Genomic DNA, 16,817 nt, shown 5'->3' with positions numbered 1-16,817 from the left:
GGGTTTGGTCACTAGGCTGACCATACCCACTCTGACCTTGCTATGTTTTTCTAAACTAAATGAGACTTTATTTTTATGTTTAACTTTATTAGATGGTGAACGATTTCTGACAATCTTATTTCGTGTTGGCTAATTTAAGTTCAAACTTGGTATTTGGTTTTAAATTTAAGTTCAATCTTATTTCATTTTACATTGCTAAGTTCCTGCTCTATATGAATTCCTTTTATTCTTTGGATGACAAATTCATATACAATATGTAATGTTTAATGTTTGTGTGAACATCGTTTTTTCAAAGGAAAGCATGGACAATGATAGCAATGCGTGGAATGATGATGACAATACCGAGGAGAATGACACGAGTGAGGAGGGCTCTAGTAGTAACGCGTCAAATACATTTGATTTTGATACATGGGCCGAATGGTACGCATGGTCTAGCCGTGATCATGGTACGGAAGAAGCGGTTCTTCTTTTGAGCATGTTGATGGAGGAGCAGCAATCCCATGCCCAACGTCGTATGCCCAGGCCACAACATAATATTGGCTTGCGTGGTTATCAGTACATCATCGCAGTACTAAATGGACATTCTGACACATGTTACGAGATGTTCCGAATAGAGGTATATGCATTTCGGGCCTTATGTGATCGTTTACATAGAGATGTTAGCTTGCGTGATTCATCACGAGAGGTCACAGTTGAGGAAGCCTTAGGAATGTTTTGCTACACTGTTGGACATGGTGTCGTTCAACGGAATGCAGCTAACTTGTTTCAACATTCGGTTGAAACTATAAATCGACATGTGTACAACGTAATGTGTGCATTATGTCGCCTATCGCGCCGTGTGATTAAACCGAGCCAGACAACTGGGGTGATGCCTTATATTGAAGGAAATCCAAGACATTATCTATGGTTCAAGGTAAATATTAGTCATTATATGATCTACTTTCGTAGCTTAAAATTCTAAAAATGTCAAAAACTGTTTGCAATACGATATTTTGGAATTTATGAGGATTTTAAACGAAATCTGTAGAAATGTCATGGTGCAATGGATGGGGTGATGATTGATGCAGCTGTGCTGGCTTCCGTAGCAAATGCATACTTAAATCGGTATCACAGGGTTACCCAAAATGTCTTGTGTGTCTGTGATTTCGATATGAAATTCACATTCGTATATGCCGGGTGGGAGGGTACAGCCCATGATGCTCGTGTTTTAATTGATGCATTAAGATGTCCAGGAACTATTTTCCATGGCCTGAAGACGGTAATTTTTACACATTATTTTATTTGTACCTTGATAGTTTGCTCGAAATTGGATTCTTCAAACATTATAAATGATTAATGTTGTACTCTAAATTTTCAGGTTATTATTATCTAGTAGATTCGGCATTTCCCTGTACCCAAGTATTTATGCTACCGTATCCGAGGGTAAGGTACCACAGATCTAAACGTCATGGCAATCGTACCTTCCAAGGATACAAAGATCTATTTAATTATCGGCATTCATCCCTTCGAATGTCATTGAACGAACTTTCGATGTGTTGAAGAAGCGTTTTCGAATTTTAAATTTAATGGCCCCATACCTTCCAACTCGGCAACGATATCTTATTATTGCATGTTGTACGATTCATAACTTCATCCGCATGGTTACAACTAATGATCGAGATTTTCTATCATATAGCAATCCTAATGATTATCTAGGAATGAATGCGAATCAGAACAGCAGTGAAGAATCTCATGTTCCTGACATGTCGACTGCATCAGCACAGGCGATGGCTGCAACTAGAGATGATATTGCATTACCTATGTGGGAGCATACTTATGGTCAACAAGGAAACACCTAATTGCTAGCATGGTATTGCAATCTTTTTTGTTATGTCGGTACGAAACAATAGATTGTCAATTCGGGACACTTTATCTACATATATCAATGTTTAATATGTAAATAAATTATTGAATAAAATGTAGCCATGCTCCTGGTAGTATTTTTTCCCACTAATTGAATTTTTTTTTTCTTTTTTACATTTCAAGAAGGACTTTACATACAAAATGTAGTGGAAATTACGTTTTTACATGCATTGACTCATTTAAATAATAAAGTGATATTCTTTATTAATTTTGTTATTTTGCTAAAAATTAAAAATAACAAAATCAAGAAATATTTTATACAATCAAATAAAAACTTTAGGGAAGATATGTAATGGTACTTGGTATTACTAATTTTACTCATATCATAAATAAGAAATAATAGAAATAATAAAATAAAAGTGATGAAAATAGTGAAATGGGGTGCCTTGAAAAATGATATGAAAGGAAACGGATAAAAAAAAATTAAAGAAAATGTAATATAAAAAATAACAACTTCAAAGACTACGGATTTGTGAATAGTGAATACTATTATGAAAATTAAGAAAAAAAAAAAAAAAAACCCGATAGGCATCCAAACTTATTTCCTACTTGCATGTTCTCGTTGGCGTCTAAGCTACAGTGCCAGTTCCTTGCATATTTTTCCTGCTGCATTTGGTGCCAGATACGGAAATCATTTCCGTTTATACTGTAATGTGAACAGTAACAAATAATGGTGAGACCCATTTCTTTTGCAACTTCCCATAAATTCTCATAAATATATCTAAACTCATCTTAACATCCAAACACATTTTAAACTCATTTTAAGTGGACCCCACCAAACTCATTCAACAATCTCAACTCACTACTATTCATAAAAAACTCAACTCATCTCAACTCATCTTAACATCCAAACGTAGCCTTATTTACAAACTTCAAAGAGAATTTACTAACTTTGGCATGGGAGGCTCCCCAATCCCAAAGTTACCCTCTCCTAGCTGCCCCCTTCTCTATCTTTTGCAGGCTCAATTTTGAAGACCTAAGTTGTCAGAGCTTGAGCCAAAGGCATGCGAAACACGACGTTACCAGTGGCGCCATCTGTGGGATCCTTTTTAGGTCTTAAGAGTGGTACCGCGGAATAGGACCTGAACGATTTAAGGGAGACTTTTGTGATACTACGACAACACCAAATGAAGCTGAACCCGGCAAATGAGCTTTCGATGTCGGATTCAGAAAGTTCTTAGGATTCATCGCGGAATTGAAGCCAACCCTAAGAAAATGGGGGCCATCCACAACATGTCTGCCTTTCTTCAAGGTCCTACGAAGGCACAGGTATCGGATGGTGAGTGTGACCTAGCATTGGAAGCCCTCAAGAAGTACCTCACGAGCCCACCGCTCCTCATCTAACCCCGGTGTGGGGAAACGCTGACTCTATACCAGGCAATCTCCTCATGCTGCCCCCTCAGCATTGGTTCACGAGGAGAATGGGGTCCAAAGGCTGGTCTACTACACCAGTCCAGTGTTTCAAAGGGCCGAAGCTAGATACCCCTGCATAGAACACCTCGCCATTGCACTGGTAGTAACCACACACAAGTTGCACCCGTACTTTCAAGCTCACCCGATAAAGGTCCTCATGGAAACCCCTCTAAAAAAAGGTACTACAGCAACCAAATGCCTCAACCCAACTCATGAACCAGGTAGTGGAGTTGAGCAAATTCAACATTGACTATGCATCGTGGAACACCATAAAGGACAAGTGCTAGTGGACTTCATCGTTGAGTTAACCGATTTGCTGGCAAAGAACGATGATGCACCTTCCGTGAAACCCTGACAAGTATTCGTTGATGGCTCATCTTGCCAGACTGTAGGGGGAGTGGGAGTGCACATCGTACATCTGAGGGAGAGGAGTACAATTATGCCATTAAATTGGCGTTCAAAACGACGAACAACGAGGCGGAGTATGAAGCACTGCATTAAGGGCTAATGGTGGCCAAGTCTCTAGGTGCCACCGAAATCGAAGTACGGGCTGATTCCCAGGTAGTGGTCAATCAAGTGCGAGGGGAGTTTGTTATAAAAGTGAAAAGTTAAAAAATACCTAGCACTAGTAGAGGCCGAGCTCCCCCATTTCAAGTATTTCCAAATTCAGCAAGTCCCGAGGGCAGAAAAATCATAAAGCAGACAAACTGGCACACGCGGTGTCTTGACAGGAGGACTCCCCCTACCAGAGCAAACAGTGATACGTACCTGCTGTAAGGATCAAGGTAATGGAAATACTGCCCAGAGCCCCAGGTTGGGTGGAGGACATATTCAGGTATTTGGAAACCAATGAGGTGTCAGAGGACAGACAGGAGGCCAAGAAGGTTAGAAATAGAGCAGCGTGCTATACTCTAATCGAGGGAATTCTGTATTGGGGGGGCCACTCGACACCTCTCTTGAGGTGCATCTCCAAGGAAGAAGCGCAATACGTGTTGGCAGAAATACACAAAGGGATTGTGGGAGTCACTCAAGAGGAAAGGTGCTGGCCGGGAAGGTAATGAGGATGGGGTATTACTGGCCCCGTGCCCTGAAGGATGCCAAGAAGTATGCGTGAAAATTTTAGAAGTGCCAAGAATATGCCAAGGTGCCCCATTTCCCACCGGAAGAGTTGGCGTCGATCACGTCGCCTTGGCCTTTCACCTAGTGGGGAATTGACTAGGTCGGCCCGCTTCCCCCCAGGCAAAGGAGGAGTAAAGTTTATGGTGGTGGTTGTGGACTACTTCACCAAGTGGGTTGAGGCCGAGGCCTTAGCAACCATCACTACGAACAACATCACATGGTTTCTGTGGAGGATGGTAGTTTGCAGGTTTGGCATCTCGCATACTATCATATCGGATAACGGGAGCCAATTCGATTTCAATTACTACCGTAATTGGTGCCAAGAATTGGGGATCAAGTTCTGGTACTCATCCTCAGGACACCCCCAGTCTAAAAGGCAGGTTGGGGCGACCAACAAAACACTAATGGGAATGCTTAAGAAGTGGCTCAATGACAAAAAGGGGGCATGGGCAGAAGAACTCCTTGTTGTTTAGTGGGCCTACCGGGTCACAGTGAAAATGCCGACTAGGGAAACTCCTTTTACCCTCACTTAAGGCCACGAGGCGATGCCGGTAGTAGAGACCGAAATTCCCACCTATAGAGTTCAGTACTTTGAGCAAGAGTCCAAAGATAGACGGCTAGAGGAACAGCTAAATTCGTTGGAAGAAGTCATACTGGAAGACGAAAAAAGAACTATGGCCAACAAAAGAAGGGCCGAGAGATGCTTCAACAAGCGCGTGCATCTAAGAACATTCAAGGTCAGGGATCTCATACTCAAAAAGACAGGAACAACAATACGGGACGAAGGAAAGCTAGGCCTTTGATGGGAGGGCCCCTATGTGGTCATCGCCACAAACCGCTCGGGCTCCTACTGTCTTCAAGAATCTCAAGGGAATGAGTTGCTGCATCCCTGGAATTTCGAACATCTACGAAAATTTTATTGCTAAGCTAATTCATTGTCATAAATCTATATATTTTCATTCACATGTTACAAGCGCTAATAAAAGAAATGTTGTATTTCAATGGCAAATTTCACGAACATAATGTAACCCACCAACGAACTCTCCACCAACAAAATCAACTTAGTCTCCATCAGCAAAGTCAGCTCCATCAATGTGATCTACATCGGTAAAATTAACGAAATCTCCATCAACAACGTACCTCCCCGCGAGGCGAAAGTGGCTAGTGTAATGTGGCTGCTCTACCCCTCTCGTAGAGGAGTGCGGTTCGGCACTTGGCCACCCAAAAATAAAGACTTACCTTCCTCGTAAGCGTCAACAGGTGGGAGCGGGTCTAGTAATAGATTATCCAAATAGCTTACCTCTTTGCAGGATACCATAGGGAAATGCCAGCCTAAAGGTGGCCTTGTTCCTCCAGCAACGGAGAGTGGGATCAGCCCCATGGCTACCCGAATAACTTACCCAAGCTCTGCTGCGATAAAGTGTGGGATCAATGCAAGCCTAACCCAAACTTACCATTCCCTACGATATCAATAGGCAGGAGCAGATCTAATCCTAAACTGCCCAAACAACTTTCCTCCCCAAGAAGGATGATATGTGAGCAAGCGGCTCAACCTCCTAGACCGGGAGAGTAGGACCAACCCCCTTAGTGACCCGAATAACTTACCCCGACCCCCATCACAACTAAGGAGCAGACCAGCCACATCGCTTTTTGAATTAGCTCCCTCGTGAAGGCACCAGAGGGAAAGATAGGCCTGAAAGTTGCCTTATCCCTCCCGTGGTGGAGTGTGGGTGAGTCCTCAGCTACTCGTAGAAAAAAGTTTTACTTTCCTTGTAAGCATCAACGAGAGGGAACGGGTTCAACATCAGACTCCTCGAACGACTTACCTCCCTTTGAGACACCATAGGGAAAGGTAGGCCTAAAGGTTGTCTTGTCCCTCTCGCAGCTGAGAGCGGGAATAGAAACACAGGTATTGGAATAACTTACCCCGACCCCTACTAAGACAAAGTGTGGGATCAGCACCAGCCTAACTCAAACTTACTCTTTCTTATGGTGTTAATGGGTGAGAGCGGGTGCAGATACTACGATGTCAACGGGCGGGAGCGAATCTAGATACAGATTGCCCGAACAAGCTACCTCCCACGAGGAACAAAGCAATAGGATGAGCCAAAGGTTGCCTTGTTCCTCCCGCGAATGAGACTAGGTTCAGCCTTAAGGCTACCTGAATACTTACTCCGACCCCCACCATGGTGAAGGAGCGAACCAGCCATATCGTTGTTTGAATTACCTCCCTGGTGGACAAAGAGGCGGTTTGGCATGAGTCATTCTGACTTCTCCCCGACGGAGTGCAAGCTGAGTCTATTGATCGCCCGAATACTAGAGCAAAAAGCATGGACATCAACAACATGGACGTCGACAGCATGAACAACAGTGGCGTGGTAGAAAACGGCAAGCACAGTACGACATAGACCAGGGGGCCCAGGTTTGCGAAATTAACTCTTGCCCTTAAGAGCAAAATAATGTCAACATGCTTATCTTCCAACCAAGAATCAAATACATAATGTTAATGGAGGAAAATGGGTACAGTTCCAAACTGCCCGGACAGCTTAACACCCCCGCAGACTAAGGAAGCAAGCCAAGCTCGAGGCCATCTGATCTCCTCGTGGTAGAGAGCGGGATCAGGCCCACGGCTACCTGAAGAATAAATCTATGCTAATAGGAGGAAGATGGGTACAATTTACATCCCCGAGGACCAAGGAGGCAAGCCAAGCCCATGGCCACCTTGTCTCCCAGCGATGGAGAGCAGATCAGCCCCACTAGAAGACTACTTGATAAAGGCGAGGTAAAGTGAAAGAATAAAAGAATCAGGCAGGTAAAGCCCAACCAGAAGTTGGACAGAGAAGTAAAGGAAATCGACACAAGGAGAATGCGGAGAAACGATAGCCTCGTTAAGAAAAGTCACTAGGGCCCCAGGAAAATGACTACACGATAAAGGCGGACAAAAGAGATGCGAACAGGAAAGCCGTTGGCCAGCGGGGTTGTTAGGCGTAAGCTGGACACGGGCGGTGCGGACCGTAAAGCCCAGTATGGCAAATCCTTGTGACCAAACCCGCCCGAGGCCAGCCACAAAAGAAAGAAGAATAAAACAGCAAAAGATGAATGCGTGAAGGGACATAGCCAAATATGGTCAACAAAAGGTAATATTATTAATCATCGATGTAGCAACATAAGGCCGCAAAGTTACGGAGGGCAAGGTACAACATAAAATGGCTAAGTGCATCGGCTACGTGCAACTAAAACCAACTGAGCGCAATAGAAAGTTGAAAAGCAAAACAAACCAAAATCTCATCAAGTAAAATTGCATGAAAGTCCTGAGAGGATGACTACCCAGTAAGGGTGGACGAACACAGCGCAAACGGATGATTGGACAGCTAGCGGGACAATAAGGAATCCTGTGCTTTCCTATGCCAAATTCCCCAAGCCGGCCACAAAAAGAAAAAAAAAAGGAGAAAAGAGAAGGAAATACATGAAAGGAAGGCATAATAGAGGCAAGCGGCTCAGCACGACAGAAGCGTGAAATACTTTCATCGATCAAAGTTATATACAAGTCGTAAGGTGGCAGCGCATAGGTATATACATTTGACCAAAACAAAAAAAAAAAAAAAAAGAAGAGAGTGAAGGAAAAGCACGAAAAGAAAAACATAACAAAGAAAAATGACTGGGTGCAACAAAGTACAAGGCGATATCATTAATCATTGCAAGTTATAATATAAACCCGTAGGGTTATAAAGAATAAGTTACAACATAAAATCACAAAGTTGCAAAGAACAAGTTGCTAAATAAAGCTGTAGAGTTACAAGGAGCAAGATACAACGTAAGGCAGCTCATCACGACTACATACTGCCAAAGGTAAGTGAATGCGCCAAAAAGTTGTGGGGTGCAGTGAAATGAAGCGTGATCAGGTCATATTCTAGTGGAAGTGGCAAATAGAGATCTTCATCACTACGACGTGTCGATAACGCATGAGGTTACCTCTAAAAAAATCAACAGGGATGTAATTAGTCAAGTAATTGAGTCAAACGGTGATGGCGACAACTCAGAAGCCACCGGAAACCACCTGCCAGCTGAGGAGAGGTATGACAAACAGTTGGAGGAGGTAAAGATTGCAAACAAGATTGGCCTCAAAGATGAGCTCAATATGCAAAAGGGCAAGAATGAGGAGAGCTCAATAAGCGAAGGGGAGAGAGTGAGAAGCTGGGGAGGAGTTTAAGGCCACAACAGCGGAGAAGAGAAAGAAGATCTGCTCAGAAAGAGTCGTACGGCTGGCGACCGAGGAAAGTCCACCTTTAGTGGGCAAGATCGTTCCCAGCGAGGTTACCACTGAGGGCGCTCAGAATTAGACCCTTCCCGAGAAGAGCACCTCGATCCAGGGACTCCTTATGAGGAGGAAGACCCCTACACACAAGATCCTTAGGTCGCACTGAGGGTTCTGAAGAACGTGAGTCTTCATTCCCTTTAAGCCATCAGTAAAACTGAGGCGCCACACGTCATCGTGAACACCACGGACATATGACAACTCCTCCCACAGACTACGGATGGTAGCTTCACGAGCTTCTAAAACCTGCTTGGCCTCACCCTGATCGACCTCCAAGCCCCTCCTCTGCTTCCTTTCCTCCTTCAGAGCTTTCATCTTGTCCATCATAGACTTGTTAGCAACCTCTAACCACTACGTCAGCCACTTGTTCGTCCGGTCTTCGAAATTCTGCCACTAGCGTAGTTCCCAATTTTCGGCCTGCAGCTGCTCAAACTCCAGCTGATATTTGTTGAGAGACCACTACAACACTTCCCTCACCTTAGAAGCAAGTGAGCCCTTGATGCAAAGAGCGTCGAATTCACCCTGGGATCTCGACAAGTTGGTAAGGGCCTCCTCAGCCTCTTCCTTCTACTTTCACTCCTTTGTCGTATAGTCGAAGGCCAACACCCTGGACTGATGGCACGATGCGAGGAAGATTTGCTATTGTCGCCATCTTCTTGGGTGCCGACGGTTCGAGTCGAATAACGAGTGCCATTACAAAAGGACCCCCAAGAGGACTGGGAACAATGTCAGAATCAGATCTAACATGGGAGATCCCCTAGGGCTTCTTTCCTTTGCCTTCCACCGACAGACTGGGGGAGCGACTGCAAGTGCAAGACGTGACCGGATTTATTGGGAAGCCCACGTCAGAGCACAAATTGGACGGGGGGAGCCAAATATCGACGAAGATTGTCCTTGGTCAGCAAAGCCTCTGAAGAACATCGTCAGAATCCGCGTCCACCCAAGCTCGCACAACCTTGAGCCTAAGTGCCTCCTCCGGGAACTCCCATCCATCCCCTGACAAGAAAAAGAATCGACGACTATACCCCTTTACAACAGTATGCTGCACCTCCAACCGAACCAACTCTTGGATGGGCTAGAAGACGTAGATATGCCAGCCCTTCCTCAAAATATTGTGGGTAAGGAAAAACTCGTATACCGTGAGGTCAGGGTAGTTTGACCAGGCCTCCTCTAATACATGGCGCCTAATGACGCAACATGAAACAAGAATCCTCTACACACTGGGAGGAAGCTGGGCAGGCACCAACTCGAAGAAGGCCAATACGTCTTGCACCAGGCCTACAGAATGACAACCTAAGGCTGTAGGAGAACATGGCAGGGTACACCGCGACCTTAGTGCCGAAGCCCTCTGAGTCTACCGCCCTTTCGGTAGGAGAATGCACCACCAACTCCACCTTCGAATGGACCCTCTAGGTCTCCTTCAACGACTCTAGTTTGGCAAGAATCACCACCGACCGCCATGAAAATCAGGCCAACTCTTCTGGAGTGGTGCCACCCTGCCTGACAGTAGCTCGAGCATCACCAGAGGGCCCAACCAATCCAGATGGGTGCGAAGATTTCTTTGGGGCCATGAGTAATCAAAAAGAGAAGTAAAGGAATTTCGGATGGAAACTAGAAAAGAACTATGCAAACGAAGGAGTCTAAAAGCGAGAAAGGAACACAGAGAGCAAAGTAGAAGGGAGAATAAGTGAAGTGAACTACCACAAGGGAGGAAGGGGCCTTATATAGGCAAAATCGACGGTTGATCTCCCGAGGCAAAATAGCTCCATGTGTCCTCCAAAGCACCAAAATCTCTCGATTGTCACGATTTCAATAGTGTATCTGTTGATACGACGTGAGAAATAAATGACTGCCTAACACGAGGTCATGATCAAAGAACTAAAGGGACGCCATTCAATGTAAAAAAAAAAAAAAAAAACGTCACAATGAAACCATAAAAGTTGGAGACCAACCGTTGCTCAGCTTAGAGCAAAAGGGGCCAAGCAGTCTTGCAGTGCAAGGACTAAAGGAATGAAGGAAGAATTTCCCTCAGACCTATCTGAGAGGAATTGGCGCGGTAATTGTACGAGGATTTTCTCTACTTCATAAAGCCCACTAGGCTTTGGCCCAGTACCCATCTTAAGGTCACCAGGACCATGCTTGAGCAAGGTGTCAACGAGGGAAAGGGGTCAAGTGAATGACAGGATTGATTAGCTTAACATCGCTCGGCCACGTTCTGAACCTGGGAACTTGTATTGAACGTAACGGGAAATGCAGAGAACCCTCGATCCGCTAACATGGGAAAATCTACAGCTCTCAAAGGATAAAAGCAAGGCCTGGAAACCATGCCACATTAATGGCGCCTCTACTAAGCAACACGCCACATTGATGGTGCCATTGCAGAACCACACCGCATTAAAAGACTCTGACAACAGGACTAGTAGGAACGGAACGAACTCTGTAGAGACAAACACAGTCTGCTCCTTCCCAGACCCATGGTATAAATAGCAAGCCCCAAGTTCGAAAAAGTCTCTTTGATCCCTAGGCTTTCATGCTTATTTACAAACTTCCAAGAGAATTTACTAACTTTGGCATAGGAGACTCCTTGGCCTCGAGACCGCCCTCTCCTAGCTACCCCCTTCCCTATCTTTTGTAGGCCTAGTTCTGAAGACCTTAGTTGTCGGAGCTTGACCCAAGAGTGTGCGAAACATGAGGTTAACATATAGCATTCAATGACTTAGCACCACCAAATACAAATACCAAAAGTACCTTAAACTAGCATCCACGTCCTCTGTGTACACAAGCGTCCGTAACTCTATCATGATCCTATATAATTTCATACTCGTATTCAATGTGGGGATTGACTTGAACCAAATGGTACAAATAATAACATTTACTCTTAAGAATTAGCTAGCTGGTGAAGGATTTCCAAAAGTTCAAATCCTAGCTTAAAAAAGGAAAGTAACTTTTTAAAATGAAGTAAAAGGTAATTCATAATCCAAAAAGGATACAGGAAATTGTCTCACAAATAAAGCATAAATTGCACAATCTGAAAATATCAGCATTTTTTGGACTGGACTTTCACTAGGGATTGTGTTTGGGTACTGTTTCAGTTTTGAACAAGCAAATGGAACCTTCTACACGTTGCCAATCCTCCTTGCCTTCCCCTTTATTCTTTGCTCCTCCAATAATCCACCATCAAGTGTCTTCCATTAATTTTTTTAATTTCTAGTTTTTTAAAATTATATATTTTTCTTCCCTTTTATCTCTATTTGTTTCTTAATTTTTACGCTGAATTTGCAATTTTTCAATCAAATTTCAGAAAAAATGAAGTTGGACTGACTTTTATTAGGTTATAACATTTATGGTAATCGAGGTTTATTAAGGTTTCACTCTAAGGCTGAACTTGTTCATGTAAAACAATGGTATGCCTCATGGTGAGATTTACACCTCTAGTGTGACATCCTCATGATACACACACCTCCATAAAGGGTGGGCAATGGCCAAAAGCTTACGGCACTATGAATTAAGATGTTTGAGCAAATCTTTCTTGTTCATTCAATCATCATATACATGTAGGCCGGACCTCTTACTTGACTCATTCATTCAAGCTTATGACAATACAAGCTGCATGCATCTTCTTTGAAATAAAAAAAATTGTAGCTTCTCTAAAATACTTGAATTAGATTCATTCAAGCTTAACAATCATATGGCTCCCTTTTATTTACTCTTGGAACAATTTTAAGCTTGTTTTAGAGCAGATTTTCTGATTATGATAATTTTCTATTATATACCATGCCTTGATGAATGGCCCCAAATGACCAAAGGAGAGAAAATTTTATAAGGAAAATCAAAGACTAGGTATTGACAAACTTCTGTTGAATTGTGAACATCGTGAACGTGAATCGTTATTGTGCAAATTTTTTGCAAATATTCTCCCAACAAAATGAAGACTGAAGACAAAAAGAAAAGAAAAATCTCATCGATGAAGAGGATTAATTGGAATGCAATGATTCAAATTATGGATGCATCATACGTAAACGATCAGATGCAGTTTGTGGTCTGAATAAAACAACAAACACAATAATTAATAGTTATTTCTTACATGATGAGTGTACGAAAGTGCACTCTAAATACCCTATTATTGAACTAAAATGTTAAGATGTTAATAGAAATCATAGGAAATAATATGTATTCTTGAATTGAGTTTTTATTTACTTTGGATTACTCCTGAGCAGATTTTTACATTTAATTTCAGGATCTATAAAAGTGCAAGTCCAAACCCAATCAAATTCAAAGGACTTTCAAGTGGGCAAGACATTGGAACAACCTAAGAACTTTCAACGAGTGTAGGACTCTACAAATAAGGATAATGATGGGGTTTGAGAGTAATTCGAATCAAGAGAAAAAGTCAAGCCGAAATTTGCTAGAAGACAGCCTGTATATACTTTAGTATTTTGATCATAAATTTTCACTCAAATATCAGATTGATACGATTCTTGATGTTTTGGGAAGCTATCTTAAATAGATACAAAGTTGTCTCTAATAAGAATTTCTAAATTCAAACTCCTGAAGCACGTACATGGCTGCCAAGATGAGTCCTAAAATTTAGGCGATTTTGTGTGCGAGAATATGAAGACATTATGTAAGGGTTCTCTGGATTTATGTATGGTTTTCTAGTTTAAATGGAAGGTTTCTTGGGTTTGGTTGGAATTTCTGGTTGAATGGAAATGGAAGAATCGACAGAAATCGTAATGGAAAAGGACTATAACGTAGGTGTTTGATAAAAAGCAACTGAGGAATTCAAGTTGCCACAGGGTTCTTCAGGGGCCCCTTAACCTCCAAATTCAATAGCCAATTCTCAAGTCTGTTCAGATGAGTCTTCTCTGCCATTTCTGGTGTACATATTGCAGCACAACTAACCAACTGCTCAAATGGTAGTGATACACGTGTAACTACGTAACAGAATGTAAAACAGAAAGTAACTGAATTCAAGTACATAAAACGACAAGGAAATAGTAACGAAAACATTCAGAAAGCATAACAAGTAAAACGGCATGTAGTCTTCCATCTTCTGAGCCTCCCAACGCTGCGTTCCGTGCTTATTGAAACGGTGAACTTTGATCTTCCTTCATACGGTGCGTTTCGAGTTCCATGCCATAACCCTAGTTCCCCTTCTCTTCGACAGTTCATCTTCAGTTCAACTACTTCACTCTTATCCCTTCCAGCTACAGCGACTCTCTGGTACTCCTCTTGCCCATCCCATAGAGCCGTAACACATTAGGGTTTCTTTCCTACCCTATTTAAGCATATCATTAGCACGAAATTAGAATTTTTTTTTTTTTTTTTTTGCAGAGGGGAGACGACTCAGTTTGAAGAAGGAAGATCTGAAATTAATTTTCATGGTCGTCGTTTGCTCTATTTTTCTCTTGAGATTTTTGTTGTCCATTATATTTATGAGTAACTGAATTCTCAAGTTGGGCTAGGGATGAATTTGCACAGTAGATGGTATTTTTAATTTATGTATTTGATTTTCAATTACTAAAACTCTTTTGTTTTATCATTCTCAATTCATTGTTTATGTTTCCTTCTCCGAATAATCATAGAATTTATTTTGTTTATGGATTCAGTCATGCTTTTTTCTATTGAATGGACTGGTTCTTTGATTATGTTTGGATCAATTATTTATCTATATTGATTTAATTCTTTGCTGCAATATCGCTCCCTGAGTATATTGTCGTCGTTGGATTTTCTCAATAGGGATAATAATTTATATGTTTTAAAAGTGGTGAATGATTTTTCAAATGGTTACATTTAGTTTAATTTTGGTTTATAAATCTATACCTCCCGATTGGAAATATTGGAAATTGAGTTTCCAATTGAATTATTCAATGAATTAAGAATAATTAAAATACTAGATTTGTGCAAGGGATTCTCGACGCTTTACTATTTGTCAAACTTGAGTACTTTTTCTAGTTAGTCACTTTGCTTCACTTTAATTTGCATTTAAAATTAATCTTTGTTCTCCATTAATCATTTAATATTTTTCTTTAGTTTCTTTGTTCCTTCTACTATTCTTTTAATTTTTCTCTCTGTGGAATCGACACCACAAAGCTGTACTACAACTACCGCGTTATTCTTTGGGCGTAATCAATACATATTGGAATGACTTAACCAAACACCCTAATCGCAGAGGGAATGACTTTTGTGGGGTTACCTGAAAACTCATAAGGGTCGACTATGCTTGGCGGTGACGGTAGTGGTAGTGTTAGGGACCCCGGTCTTGTCCCTAACACTAAGGTCCACTAGCTTGTCTTGGTGAAGATGACGACCGAGTGACCTTGCCAACTTGCTTAGCCTTCCACAAAATGGTGGTGTTTGGGTGATGGAATGATGATGTATTTGGGTAGGCTAAGTGTTTAGGCTAAGGCAAATCAATGTGGGTGGCTAGACTTGTTCTTGAGTGAAGTACCGAGATGATGGAGGCTAGGGTGGAACGGATGAAATGAGGTTATGGTTCGGGTTGGAAGCAACTAGGGTTGCCGTGGACTATGAGGAAGAAGGGTAGGCGTGGTCTTGGAAGATTGGCTTAGGATTATGGGTGTGTGATGCAATGGGAATGGTCTAAGGTTTAACCTTGATGTTTGGGCCACTTGGATGGTGATTTGGGTAAGTATGGTGTAGTGTAGCTAGGGTTTTGTTTGGTGGCTAAGATGGATTTCGAGATTAGCAAGAGATGGCTTAGGGTTTGAGCTGAGGATAATGCTAGGGTTTGGTTGGCTTAGGAATGGATATGGTAAGTTTGAAAGATGGAAGGAATCTTTGAGTGATGAGGGAAATTTGAATTTGAATTTGAATTGGATGAAGTCAAGTCTCCTAAAAGGAAAGAATCGCCTTAGGGAGCCTTGAGAGATTTTAGGAATTGGATGAGTGATTGGAGGGATGGAGTGATTCTAGGGAAGTTCTTAGAATTAGGGATTAGATTGGATTGAGTCAACATTCCTTGAATGAAGGAAGTTGCCAAAGAGGACTCTTGATGGATGGCTAGGTCAATGGATTAGATGATGGACTTGGCTAGGGTTTGTGTTTAGGGCTTTGGAGTTGGGGTAAGGATGTGGTCGGCTAGGGTTGGCCGAACAAGGTTAGAGAGTGATTCTAGGAAGTTGTTCCTAAAATCTAGGAACTCAATTTGGAAAGGATTTGGCCGAGAATGGTGAAGTGTTTGGCTCAACTAGGATTTCTAAATTATAGGAACACTAGTTTGGCAAGTGGAGTGGGCGGTTAGGTCAAGTCCAAATAAGGCAAGTAGTAGCCGAATTGGACTTGGCACCAAGGGGGGAAGTGTGTTTCGGCTAGGCTAGGGTTTGAAGAGGCAATTCAAATATGGTAAGTGACAAACAATGTGTTGGTCGACTTTGGTGGCTTGGATGGATTGGAAGAACAAAAATTATGAAGAACACAAAGAACAAATGAAGAACACTTTGAAGAACACTCAAGAGCAAAAGCAATAATACTTAACTACTTGAATGAACCAAAGAACAAAAAAGATAATTCAATACTTGATTCACGAATTGCACAAGAATTGAATAAACTCATATATTGATAAACACAACTTGGATTCACGAATTGCACCAAGTTGCAAGAACAGGATAGATGGATTGAACCACACCTATTCACGAATTGCAAGGTGTGATCCTCTCTTTGGGATTCACGAATTGCACCCAAAAAGCCCAAGTGCTCTAGCACTGAAAAATGATTTCAAAAATAAAATAGTCTACCCACTAGGGAATTTGCCAAAAGATGTGAATGCAAAGACTAAGGGTCCTATTTATAAGGATTACAAGTTGGAAACCCCCAATAGGTCCCTTAGAAAATAAATAATTAAATAAAAATTAATAATAAAAAATAACATAGTTGGCATGGGCCAAGTTGACCCATGGTATGCATGAGCCCATGGGTGGGCTAGGCTGGCTGACAGGGCCCTGGGCTGGTCTAGGCGCTGGGGCGCTGGGGTGCTGGGCGTGCTGGGGCTTGCGAGCGCTGGGCGTGCGCTCGGGGCGTGCTAGGGTGCGCGAGCGCTGGGTGTGCG

This window comes from Juglans microcarpa x Juglans regia, chromosome 8D (genome assembly GCF_004785595.1).
Source record: "Juglans microcarpa x Juglans regia isolate MS1-56 chromosome 8D, Jm3101_v1.0, whole genome shotgun sequence".
Classification (NCBI taxonomy): Eukaryota; Viridiplantae; Streptophyta; class Magnoliopsida; order Fagales; family Juglandaceae; genus Juglans; species Juglans microcarpa x Juglans regia.
Note: the sequence above shows the minus strand (reverse complement) of the source record.